Source organism: Bos indicus, chromosome 11 (assembly GCF_029378745.1).
Source record: "Bos indicus isolate NIAB-ARS_2022 breed Sahiwal x Tharparkar chromosome 11, NIAB-ARS_B.indTharparkar_mat_pri_1.0, whole genome shotgun sequence".
Taxonomy (NCBI): Eukaryota; Metazoa; Chordata; class Mammalia; order Artiodactyla; family Bovidae; genus Bos; species Bos indicus.
The window spans coordinates 33,518,820-33,533,133 of record NC_091770.1 but is presented as its reverse complement, the minus strand read 5'-3'; the positions used below and the strand labels follow the sequence as shown (position 1 = coordinate 33,533,133).

Here is a 14,314-nt window from a genome sequence, read left to right as displayed (position 1 = left end):
GAGTTTTCCAAATCTGCTGGCATATTGAGTGAAGCATTTTAACAGCATCATCTTTTAGGATTTGAAATAGCTCAGTTGGAATTCCATCACCTCCATTAACTTTGTTCACATGAGTCTTATGGCCCACTTGACTTCTCATTCTAGGATGTCTGGCTTTAGGTGCGTACTCACACCATAGTGGTTATCTGGGTCACTAGATCTTTTTTGTATATTTCTTCTGTACTCTTGCCACATCTTTTTGCTATCATCTGCTTCTGTTAGGTCCATACCATTTCTGTCCTTTATTGTACCCATATTTGCATGAAATGTTCCCTTGGTATCTCTAATTTTCTTGAAGATATCTCGAGTCTTCCCCATTCTGTTGTTTTCTTCTATTTCTTTGCATTGATCACTGAGGAAGACTTTCTTATCTCTCCTTGCTATTCTTTGGAACTCTGCATTCAGATAGGTGTAGCTTTCCTTTTTTCCTTTATCTTTAGCTTCTCTTCTTTCCTCAGCTATTTGTAAGGCCTCCTCAGACAACCATTTAGCTTTTTTGCATTTTTCTTTCTTTTTCTTGGAGATGGTCTTGATCACTGCCTCCTGTACAATGTTATGAACCTGTCTGTAGTTCTTCAGGCACTCTGTCTATCAGATCTAATCCCTTGAATTTATTTGTCACTTTCACTGTTTAATCGTAAGGAATTTGATTTAGGTCATACCTTAATGTCTAGTGGTTTTCCCTACTTTTTCCCATTTAAGTCCTAATTTTGCAAAAAGGAGGGCATGATCTGAGCCACAGTCAGCTCCTGGTCTTGTTTTTGCTGACCCTATAGAGCTTCTGCATCATCAGCTGCAAATAATATAATCAGTCTGATGTCAGTATTGACCATCTATAGTTGTTAATTTTCTGTTGGGGGTACACAGCCACACCATCAACAGAAAACTGAAAATTCGAGTGCGTTATTTTTAAAGAAGCAAATAAGCATTAAATGCCCTTAGCTTCCAATGGTGTAAAGAATTTGACCAGACTCAGAGACCAGTAGAAAGATACATGCTTTTCCCTTCAATAATATTTTGTGCTGCATTGTGCTTAGTCAGCACAACTCAGTTGTTTCTGACTCTTTGTGACCCCATGAACTGTAGCCCACTAGGCTCCTCTATCCATGGGGATTTTCCAGGCAAGTATACTGGAGTGGATTTCCAGGCCCTCCTCCATGGGATCTTCCCAACCTAGGGATCAAACCCAGGTCTTCCACATTGCAGGCAGACTCTTTACAGTCTAAGCCACCAGGGAAGCCTTAAATATATGCAAATTTTAAAAATTAGGAAGTTAGTTTTTGCTTGTTTTCAAAGTGAGTGAGAAAGAAATGTACTTTCATATATGTGTCTTAAAGTAAAACTTCTAATAAGAATTAGATTGATGAAATCAAGATGATATTCTTCATAAAATAGTCAAAGAGAAACATTTTGTATCTCCTATATTGTTGGCCCTATGCCATAAGAAAGAATATATGTAAAAATTAATGGATTCTATGAAAGAGGAAAGAAGAGTGACGCTTATCTGGAAGTAAAATGCTTGTTCGATGTATAGAAAAATCTCACAATGCTAACATCATAACTGTAGGTCTCTTAACTTACATATGAAAAAGAATGTTGATCTGCATGTAGTCAAGCAACAATTGCCAGCGACCATCAGTAAAATTTCTGCATTGCTCTCATGTTTATAATTTCTGCTAATGATTAATATTGTACTTCTGTGTGAAACAACCAATTATGTGATTTTTGGCAAAATTTTTAAATAATTTTATTTATACTTTAGATATTTCTTGCATTTGTACTTTTTACATGTTTGAACTTTTTTGTATCCACTCAATTCAATGTCCAACTGTACACGTTTCCTTAATAATTAGCTAAAGGTATAGGTACTTTTTGAGGTGTTGAAATGAGATGAATGATCCATTCAAAGACTTGTCATTGAGTTGTTACAAGCTAACAGACAAACTCTTACAAGCTAACAGACAAACTCTGATAATAAATTCTACGGAGTAAATTCTAACCAAAGTTTGAAAGTTATTCCTGGATCAGTGATTTAGATTAGTATATATTCAATTTATAGAGAGAAGTGAAGCAAGAAAACTAAAATAGAGAGAATTTTTATTAATCTTCCCATTCTTCTCCCTCTATCTTATCTTAAAGAGACACTAAACAAATCATTGTATGGTGCTATTGACTTTGTCTTTTTAAAATTTAAAGATTATGATGGATTCACCTTACAGAATGCCATTATTTTGATGAAGGTATTTTTATCAAATGTATAGCTCCCTCATATCCCCAAAATTTATTAAATAGTTTTCAAGAAAAGATAAAGCACCTTACCATGCCCAAGTTGAATATAAAACCGAGAAATGAAAAAAATAGCGATAATATATAAATGGTACATCAATGTATGAGTGATTGAATATTAATTTAAACTCTTGCTTTCTAAAAGCGAAGACATATGCAAAACTTGGTTAGTTATAGAATTCTAATTAATTCTATCTCATCAGAAGATAATCTTGACAATTTTTTCTATGCTAAAGTGAGTGAAGTCACTCAGTCGTGTCCGACTCCTTGCAACCCTGGGGACTGTAGCCCACCAGGCTCCTCAGTCCATGGGATTCTCCAGGCAAGAATACTGGAGTGGGTTGCCATTTCCTTCTCCAGAGGATTTTCCAGACCCAGGGATCGAATCCAGGTCTCCCGCATTGCAGGCAGATGCTTTAACCTCTGAGCCACGAGGGAAGCCCTTTCTATGTTAAATACAATGCAAATTTGTTCTGAATGTCTTTATCAATGACAGTTGTAAAAATGGATGGTATTTTTAGTAAGATTTAGTAAGATGGTAATAGTAAGATTATAGAACAAATATTTATGATAAAAATGTTTCTTACATTATCCATTTAAAAGACTGATACCATAACATTGATATTACATTATAGGCTAACAAATACATTTCAGAAGAATTCAAAGCTAACAAGGTTCATGTCTGTAATACTCTGATAGCACAATTTGTAAAGAAAGACATCCAGAAGATGAAATCAGATCATTACTCTATTTTAATTAGTCTCAGATCTTTGATGGAGTTAGAAAATACTGGTTGAATTCTCATATAAGATCCAGATGTATAGCTAATGTAATTGCTGATAGTAGGAAACATTAAATACCATTTATGGTAATAGAATCATTGTTGTTAAGATTGAGAAAAGATCATGAGTTTCATCCTCAATTGAGTGAAGGATCAACTCACAAGTCTAAACGGATACAGGCTTCAAAAGAATTCTTCCAGAACCAATATTTCCCCTATCTGGGGTCTGTTCCACTTCCCTGGTGGCTCAGAGGGTAAAGCATCTGCCTGTGATGCAGAAGACCCAGGTTCAATCCCTGGGTTGGGAAGATCCCCTGGAGAAGGAAATGGCAACCCACTCCAGTATTCTTGCCTGGAGAATCCCATGGACAGAGGAGCCTGGCGGACTACAGTCCATGGGGTCGCAAAGAGTCAGACACGACTGAGTGACTACACTCAAGTAAATTTATCTGATCCTAAGGTGCTCCCCATGAATTAGGTAGAACTGAACCCTATTGAAGGAAAATGGAAAGGTGAAGCTGAAGTACTGTTGGACAGGTGGGAGTTATTCTTTTTCTGTGAGAGTATCTTTTCTCTGACATTCCAGTCACAGAGGCACTTGTTTTCCTGTTATCAAGTCTAAGGGCTTATATAAAGTAAATCAACTCACAAGACATTTTGCAACCCATTATTTCAGAAGAATTAAAACACTCTTTCTTAAGAATCTAGAGAACACACATGTTCTACCCTGCCTCCCTAAATTAGACTCAGTCCTAGATCTCTAGTCCCACAAAAATAATAAAATTAATTTCCTTATCCATTGTATCCCAGGTGACTAATAGGGTCTGATAAAACAATTTGACAGCAAATTGCTTCATTACTCAATAAATGAAAGGTGTACTCAGTGAAGGTCAGTGTTCACTTCTTGATGCATATTAAGTGGGGAAATGTAGAAATTGTCATCCTTAGCTTTTCCTGAGACAGTTACCTTTCCTGCTGATAATTTAACCTACTTCATCCCTAAAGAAATTAATAAATGAACATTAACTCCCAGATCTTTTTCTGCATGAACTGAAGGAGTTTCATGCTTTGCCAAGATTCTACATTCTAAATCCCTAGGGCAAAGGGGAAGACTCATTTTGCCACCTGCAAGCAAAAATTGCCCAAATGAGAATCTGTATTACTTATTCAGCAATGGTTATGGGAATACACTCCAGATGGGTTGAATCCGTATCCATAAACTTCTACCTTCTGTTCTTACGGCTCAGCAATGCATTTTCACCTCTCCTAAATTTCCTGAATTAAACAATTCCCATTATAAAAATGTAACATAGTCCCTGATCCTTAGATTTGCTTAATACAAATAGGTCTATATGTTGAGATTAGTGATCTTTAAAAAAAAAAAAAAAAAAGATTATGTTCCACCTTTTAATGGTCCTGACCCTCTCTCCAAACAATATCTTTCTAACCATTTACAGAGTTCTACTCCTTAGAGTTGAGTTCCTTTCTTTTACTGTGTGAGCCTGTGTCCTGCAAAGGGTGAACACTTTAAATTCATAGATCCTTAGAATGAATTGATTTACTCACTGGCTTTCTTTCACAAGAACCCAGAGCAGCAGGAAAGCCATTTTACATAGAGTAAACCCCTGCTGAATCTGATGTTTCTAATCACATACAAATAAGCAGCAATGTGTTGGATATTTAGTTATCAAGATAGCAAGAAAAAAATTTTTTAAAATGATCTGATATGGCAGAAACAGCTGGGACACAATAATTTATTGGTTCATTAATTAATGTGTCATTTTTCTCTTCCCTCACATCTAAAATACATACAAATTCCAAACAGGTACCTAGATATTTAGAGATTTCTTTCCTTGGAGACTTATACAAGGAAGAAAACAGAAGCATTATTTATTTTTGGTAAGGGCTTAATCTTATTATTCCCATGATCCAGGAGTAAGAATGGGGTTCAGAGAGGAAAGAAAGATGTATAAAATAAGTTATTTTTTCTCTCTTAGACTATGAAGATAATAGAGATGTGAGGGCCAAAAGTAATGATTAAACTATTTTCTTGAGATTGTCTTTCTGTGCATTGAATACCAGGTAATAGTGACCTATAACTGGCATAAAACTATGAATTTACTCACTGTCCATATAGTCAAAGCTATGATTTTTCCAATAGTCATGTAGGGATGTGAGAGTTGGATCATAAAAAAAGGCTAAGCACTGAAGAATTGATGCTTTCAAACTGTGGTGTTGATGACTCTTAAGAGTCCCTTGGACTGCAAGGAGATCAAACTAGTCAATCCTAAGGGAAATCAATCCTGAATATTCCTTGGAAGGACTGATGCTGAGGCTGAAGCTCCAATACTTTTGGCCACCTGATGCGAAGAGCCAACTCACTGGGAAAGATCCCAATCCTGGGAAAGATTGAAGGCAGGAGGAAAAAGGGACAGCAGAGGGTGAGATGATTGATGTTACCACTGACTCGATGGACATGAGTTTGAGCAAGCTCCTTTCCTCGCTGAATGTGTGTGAGTCTTTCTTTATAGTCTTCAACATAGAAGAGCTGTTCTGCTAGTCCCCAATTCAATTTCAGCAAGAGTCGTTCTGTATTTAGTTGTAGTTTTGATGTGCTCATGGTGAAGAGGCTAGCCAAGTGTCCTATGCTGCCATCTTGATAGCTTCCTCTAAAGTAGATATTATTAAATCTTTTTTACAGATAACTGAGATTCAGTACATTAAGATGGCTTGTTTTACATTTCTACACATTTGTATGGAGATGTGTTTTGAATCCAGGGCTCTTCAACTGTAGGTCATGCCACTATTACCAATTCTGATGATTTTTTTTTTTTAAACCAGTCATTAGATTTTTCCTTTGAAGTTAAAGGAAAAATGATGACACATGGAAGGAGTGGTCAAGGAAAGACCATGTGTTCTATTGGCCTGATAGATTTTTACAATGTTGTTTTCTATTGCTTTTAATCCATTTACCTTTTGTGTTTATTTCTTGTGTTAATAATAATTGCTGCATGGATGTATATTTGTGAAACTATACTCAATGACTGATTTTCATAATCAAAATAAATTATATAATATCCTTACAAGCATACCTTAGAGATATTATGAGATTAGTTTCAGACCACCACAATAAGACAATGTTGTTGTTGAAATATATATATGTTTAGATGAGTAAATTTTCAGTGTTACTCATAACTTCTGAGAGAGTATTTTGAAGCAGTTTGTTTCTTGACTCCTTGACATATGCAGAATTGGGTGTTTAAACTTAAAACCAGATCGTGAGTGAAAACTAAGGATAGCTAAAACTAAAGGAAAGAAAAAAGAAAGGATTCTACGTTTTCTTGCGGGGTGGGGGAGGGTGTGGTGTGGAACTGAGTAGATGGCAAATTTCTTAATTCCCCATGATCAGATCAACTTTCCATCACTATTGAGAGTGAAAAGGCAGTAGATAAGTAATGATGGAAGAGATTCGTCTTACTTGTGTAACTACCTGGTTCCCCTGTCCTGGATACAATCAGAAAAGGTCTAAATGTGAGGTAGACAGATAGTCTTGCATTCCTAGAATAAATAGAAAATATACTTAAGATATGCTTTAATTTTTTTGAGGCAAATATATTTGTAGAGAAAATATTTTGCAACTTAAATTATAACCATAAAAATATAGAGATATATATTATTATCCATCTTTGCATCTGTTTATATCTGTTATAAAGTGATATATGTATAATAGTGGAAATAATAATGGTCAAAGGACAGATAACCTAGAATCTGACTTCTGGTCTATCAGAAATAAATTGGTAATATTTACCAAGTCATCTGACTCTAACTCATCCACACCATCTAAAAATGAGAAAAACAGAATAAATAATTTCTGTGATCATTTTAGTCTTCAAAGTCATTTGACTTTACTTACCCAAACTGAGCTCTCTGTGCCTATTAATCTGTTTATCCTTAGGAATAATGAAAAGATGTATAAAAAGTTACAAATCAAAAGAGAAAAAAAAATCAGCAAACATAAAAGCTGAGAATAGTTTGGCTCTGAAATGATCTTTTCAAGGCTACTGTCAACAATGCAAACTGCCACTTATCTAATTCCTTGTGTGTTTCAGACATTGATCCACAGACTTTCTATACATTTCCCTGCAATTATCATAAAAATCATATAAGCATGTACTTTATTGATAAAGCAACTGAAGCTTGTAGAGCTTAAGTAATTATTTTGATGTCACCCAGATAAGTGATCAGAGCCATGATTCAAATATTATTTTTAACAATAAATTTAAGCTTATTTTTATCTTTGGATTACTGCACTTTAAATGGACTCTAGTGCTCAAAGAAGCTTTTTCAAAAATATTTATTTATTTGGTTGCACTGTGTCTTAGATGCAGCACACAGGGTCTTTAATTTTGGCATGTGAACTCTTAGTTGCAACATGTGGGATCTAGGAGAGTGGGGGTGACTCTCTAGTTGTGATACATGGGCTTCTCATTGTGGTGGCTTCTCTGGTTGCAGAGCATGGGCTCTAGGCACATGAGCTTCAGTAGTTGCAGCATGCAGGCTCAGTAGTTGCGGCTCACAGGCTCTGAAGTGCCAGCTTAGTAGTTATGATGCACGAACTTAGTTCCCCCAAGGTGTGTGGAATCTTCCCGGCCCAGTGATGGAACCTGTGTCCCCTGCATTGGCAGGGGATTTCTGTACACTGTACCATCAGGGAAGTTCGCAAAGAAGGTTGTTTAAAGAGCGAGTAAATTTGGTAAGACTTTAAAGGACTAAATGTAAAATGGAGGGAAAACAGAAGGGAGAGAGGGATTAGGGTAGTTTTATACATTTACGTGTACTAAAGTCCAAGCTATCATTAGAGCCTACATAAACACACAGACACGGAACCATACAAACATATATATTGAAAGATAAAGTGCATACTATATACAATGTCTGAACCTTCCAGTAAGCACTCATTCTTTATAGCTGTTAGATAAAATATTAGTTGCATGAATATCAGCGTTTATCTTTTTATACATTTTATTCCTTTATAATGTTTTACAACAGTTATTTGTACATATGAAGGGAGTAAAATTTATTAATTAATAACCTCCCTTCCCAGACATTATAAAGGAAATATATGTATAGACATATAAAGGAACATATAGTATAGACATACTAGCAAAAACCATACTGAGTTTGTTTCATTTCCCACAAAAGTATGTCTATTAACTTTCCTTCATCTCCCACATATCTGTTCACTTGGCAGTTTGATTTTACTTTGGACTATTCACTGCCAATTACTTGCCCAAGTATGTTTAGAGCTTTCCTTCTATAGCTTCATTAATATAATGGAGATATAATGACATAAGTAAATATATTATCATGATCATTGCATTAAGTGATAAATGAGATAGAGCTATTTACCAACTATATGGAAAACTTTGAAAGATTTCTGATAAAAATCTAAAAACTGAAATTATTCCTTTTACTTTCTGGAAAACAGAATAAACAGAATGTTTTTACCATTTTCATATAGGCCTGTAGGTAAGTATTCATAGAAATAAGAATTTCACTTGGAAATGTCCAGTTGTATATTCTACAGCAGCTATTGTCAGTATTAGATTACTGTCAACTACTAAGCTGTGCACTCATCTCACATGCTAGTAAAATATTGCTCAAAATTCTCCAAGCCAGGCTTCAGCAATACGTGAACCGTGAACTTCCTGATGTTCAAGCTGGTTTTAGAAAAGGCAGAGGAACCAGGGATCAAATTGCCAACATCCGCTGTATCATGAAGAAAGCAAGAGAGTTCCAGAAAAACAGCTATTTCTGTTTTATTGACTATGCCAAAGCCTTTGACTGTGTGGATCACAATAAACTGTGGAAAATTCTGAAAGAGATGGGAATACCAGACCACCTGACCTGACTCTTGAGAAATCTGTATGCAGGTCAGGAAGCAACAGTTGAAACTGGACATGGAACAACAGAGTGGTTCCAAATAGGAAAAGGAGTACGTCAAGGCTGTATATTGTCACCCTGCTTATTTAACTTCTATTTAGAGTACATCATGAGAAACGCTGGGCTGGAAGAAGCACAAGCTAGAATCAAAATTGCTGGGAGAAATATCAGTAACCTTAGATATGCAGATGACACCACCCTTATGGCAGAAAGTGAAGAGGAACTAAAGAGCCTCTTGATGAAAGTGAAAGTGGAGAGTGAAAAAGTTGGCTTAAAGCTCAACATTCAGAAAACGAAGATCATGGCATCCAGTCCCATCACTTCATGGGAAGTAGATAGAGAAACAATGGAAACAGTGTCAGACTTTATTTTTCTGGGCTCCAAAATCACTGCATATGGTGGCTGCAGCCATGAAATTAAAAGACGCTTACTCCTTGGAAGGAAAGTTATGACCAACCTAGATAGCATATTCAAAAGCACAGACATTACTTTGCCAACAAAGATCCGTCTAGTCAAGGCTATGGTTTTTCCTGTGGTCATGTATGGATGTGAGAGTAGGACTGTGAAGAAGGCTGAGCACCCAAGAATTGATGCTTTTGAACTGTGGTGTTGGAGAAGACTCTTGAGAGTCCCTTGGACTGCAAGGAGATCCAACCAGTCCATTCTGAAGGAGATTAGCCCTGTGATTTCTTTGGAAGGAATGATGCGAAGGCTGAAACTCCAGTACTTTGGCCACCTCATGCGAAGAGTTGACTCACTGGAAAAGACTCTCATGCTGGGAGGGATTGGGGGCAGGAGGAGAAGGGGATGACAGAGGATGAGATGGCTGGATGGCATCACTGACTCGATGAACGTGAGTCTGAATGAACTCTGGGAGTTGGTGATGGACAGGGAGGCCTGGCGTGCTGCAGTTCATGGGGTCGCAAAGACTCGGACATGACTGAGCGACTGAACTGAACTGACTAAGTTGTGAGTACAGCAGGGTCATGTATTTTAATGACATAAATTAAATCACTAGCTAGCAAACTGTGTACATTATTTCATATGGATTATGTATTATCAAGAAGAGACCACACATACGTGCATGCCTGTGCACATTCACATACACAAATACACAAAGTAAGATTAGCTCAAGTTCTAAATATAATTACTTAAAGATACAAAATCTTATGAAATTAAAAGAGCTTGCAAAGCTACACATCTTGGAACATCACTGTTTAATCCCCAGAGTCCTTAATGAGTGTAAAATGGCTTCCAGTTTCACTGTTGGAGCAAGTTATAATCTTGTCAGAACTAAGAAGTGAAATTGTTTTGCAACCCAGAGCCTACATAATATTAAAGAAGAATTATAAATATTAATTCATCTGAGGCTTGCCTGTTCTTGAACCAAAGTATCAGTAGAGTCATGATATCACTTCTGAGAGAAATCAGTGTCCATGCTTAGAAGTCTCTAGAAAAAGTCTCTATCTAGAGCTTTCCAGCAATCCAGAAACTCTGAAGTTTATGACTTGACTTTAATAATGTTTGATGTAGGTAATTGTGATATTGAATTGGTCCCAGAACCATGATTATATATCTATTTTACAAAAAAAAAAAAAAAACACTACTTTGTTAATTGTTTGTTAGTATTTCTTTGTTTAACTAGAAATTTCTAAGTATTATAATAATGGTAGTAAAAGTTAAAATTTATTGAGACTGCAAATGTACTTAGAAGTGTTATATGGTTTCAATTGTTATACCCCAGGGTCCACAACCTACAGGATCTAATGCATGATTATCTGAGGTGGAGTTGATTTAATAATAGAAATAAAGTACACAACAAATGTAGTTCTCTTGAATTATCCTGAAACTATCCTCCATCTCTGGTTGATGGAAAAAATTGTCTTCCACAACACTGGTCCCTGGTGCCAAAAAGGTTGGGGACCACTGAGTATAACCACTCTGTGTTGTTTATGAAGTAGGTTCTATTATTACTTATTTTTTATTGATGAAAAAAATGAGACTTAGATGTTAAGATGACAACACTAGTAATCATTACAGCAGGAAATGGAGATTTATAATACTACAGTTTCCACTCTTAAACATTGCACTACGCTTTTTCTCAGAAGCATCGTGAAAGTCCAATTTCATCCAATCCTCTGGATTTTAATTTCTTGGCTCCTTAATTTTAAGCTTGTTACTTTGCTGTATGCCTCAATTCAGTGTCCTTTTCATAGTCTACATAGTACGTATTCATTCAAAATAACTAAATGTTAGCAGTAAGAATTTTACCATCCCTAAAATAGAATGTTCAAATGTTCTAAGTAATCTGATATTATGAAAAATCACTATCTTGAATTATGTAAAATAAGATATTAAAATGGACATTTTGACCAAAACACCAAGATAGGGCTATGTGAATTTGAAAGCAAGACCTTCATATACATACCTTACAAAGAAGAAAATTGCAGCCAGTTTCTCAACTCTTCAGCTTCTCAGTTGGACATGAAAAAGAATAGGAAACTAGGTGTGAGTTGTTGCCTTAAGTTTCTATCCCTTTCCTGGTAAGAATGTGGTAAAGTGAACTTCAAATGGACCATTTAAAAAAGCATCCTAAGTGATTCTTCGATATAGGAAAACCATACACTGTTTCCTGACTCATACCTGATAAACTAAAGCTGCTTATGGCAGCAGAGTCAATTCAGTTCAGCTGCTCAGTCATGCCCGACTCTTTGCAACCCCCTGGACTACAGCATGCCATGCCTCCCTGTTCATCACCAACTCCTGGAGTTTACTCACTCATGTCCATTGAGTCGGTGATGCCATGCAAACATTTCATCCTGTGTCATCCCTTCTCCTCCTTCCTTCAATATATCCAAGCATCAGGGTCTTTTCAAATGAATCAGTTCTTCACATAAGGTGGCCATATATTAGAGTTTCAGCTTCAGTATCAGTCCTTCCAATGAATATTCAGGACTGATTTCCTTTAAGATGGACTGGTTGGATCTCCTGGCTGTCCAAGTGAGTCTAAGAGTCTTCTCCAACACCACTGTTCAAAAGCATCAATTCTTCTGCACTCACCTTTATTTAGAGTCCAACTCTCAGATCCATACATGACTACTGGAAAAACCATGCTGTGACTAGATGGACCTTTGTTGGCAAAGTAATATCTCTGCTTTTTAGCATGCTGTCTAGGTTGGTCATAGTTTTTCTTCCAAGGAGCAAGAGTCTTTTAATTTCAAGGCTGCAGTCACCACCTGCAGTGATTTTGGAGACAAAAAAAATACAGTCTGTCACTGTTTCAACTGTTTCCCCATCTATTTGTCATGAAGTGATGGGACCAGATGCCATGATCTTAGTTTTCTGAATGTTGAGCTTTAAGCCAGCTTTTTCACTCTCCTCTTTCACTTTCATCAAGAGGCACTTTAGTTATTCTTTGCTTTCTGACATAAGATGGGATGTCATCTGCATATCTGAAGTCATTGATATTTCTCCAGGCAATCTTGATTCCAGACTGTGCTTCATCTAGTCCAGCATTTCTCATGAAAAAGCTCTGTATATAAGTTAAATAAACAGGGTGACAATATACAGCCTTGATATACTCCATTCCAGATACGGAATCAGTCTGCTATTTCATGTCCAGTTCTAACTGTTGCTTCTTGACATGCATACAGATTTCTCAGGAGTCAGGTCAGGTGGCTTAGTATTCCAATTTCCTTAAGAAATATCCACCATTTGTTGTAATCCACAGAGTCAAAGTCTTTGGCATAGTCTGTAAAAATGAAGTAGATGTTTCTGTGGAACTCTCTTGCTTTTTGATGATCCAATGGATGTTGGCAATTTGATCTGTGGTTCTTCTGCCTTTTCTAAATCCAGCTTGAACATCTAGAAGTTCATGGTTCAGGTACTGTTGTAGCCTGACTTGGAGAATTTTGAGCATTACTTTGCTAGCATGTGAGATGAGTGCAATTGTGCAGTAGTTTGGACATTCTTTGGCATTGCCTTTCTTTGGGATTGGAATGAAAACTGATCTTTCCTAGTCCTGTGGCCACTGCAGATTTTTCCAAATTTGCTGGCATATTGAGTGCAGCATCTTAGCAGCAGCATCTTCCAGGATTTGAAATAGCTCAACTGGAATTCCATCACCTCCACTAGCTTTGTTTGTAGTGATGCTTCCTAAGGCCCACTTGACTTTGCATTCCAGGATGTCTGGTTCTAGGTGAGTGATCACACCATCGTGATTATCTGGGTCATGAAGATCTTTATTGTAGACTTATTCTGTGTATTCTTGCCACCTCTTCTTAATATCTTCTGCTTCTGTTAGGTCCATATCATTTCTGTGCTTTATTGAGCCCATCTTTGCATGGAAATTTCCCTTGGTATCACTTCTTTTCTTGAAGAGATCTCTAGTCTTTCCCATTCTATTGTTTTCCTCTATTTCTTTGCATTGGTCACTGAGGAAGCCTTTCTTATCTCTCTTTAGTGTGCTTTTGAACTCTGCATTCAAATGCTTATAGCTTTCCTTTTCTCCTTTGCCTTTCACTTCTTTTCTTTTCATAGCTATTTGTAAGGCCTCCTCAAATTACCATTTTGCCTTCTTGCATTTCTTTTTCTTGCGGATGATTTTGATAACTGCCTTCTGCACAATGTTCTGAACCTCTGTCCGTAGCTCATCAGGCACTCTGTCTATCAGATTTAATCCCTTGAATTTCTTTGTCACTTACACTGTAGAATCATAAGGATTTTTATTTAGGTCATACCTGAATGATCTACTGGTTTTCCCTACTTTCTTCAATATAACTCTAAATTTGGCAATAAGGAGTTCATGATCTGAGCCACAGTTCACCTCCCAGTCTTGTTTCTGCTGACTGTACAGAGCTTCTTCATCTTTGGCTGCAAAGAATATAATCAACCTGATTTTGGTGTCGACCATCTAGTGATGTCCATGTGTAGAGTCTTCTCTGTGTTTTTGGAAGAGGGTGTTTGCTATGACCAGTGTGTTCTCTTGGCAGAACTTTATTAGCCTTTGCCCTGCTTCATTCTGTACTCCAAGGCCAATTTTGCCTGTTACTCCAGGTGTTTCTTGACTTCCTACTTTTGCATTTTGGTCCCCCATAATGAAAAGGTCATCTTTTGGGGGTGTTAGTTCTAGAAGGTCTTGTAAATCTTTATAGAACCATTCAACATCAGCTTCTTCAGCATTATTGGTTGGGGCATAGACTTGGATTACTGTGAAATTGAATGGTTTGCCTTAGAAACAAACAGAGTTCATTCTTCTGTTTTTGA

The 14,314-nt window shown here is 36.7% G+C and overlaps 1 non-coding gene across 1 annotated transcript; it reads left to right on the top strand.

Moving 5' to 3' along the window:
• Positions 1 to 3,342: 3,342 nt before the first annotated feature.
• On the top strand, positions 3,343 to 3,414 carry TRNAH-GUG (transfer RNA histidin (anticodon GUG)). Its single transcript has one exon. It is a non-coding gene; the product is annotated as a tRNA-His (tRNA).
• The last annotated feature ends 10,900 nt before the right edge of the window (positions 3,415 to 14,314 follow it).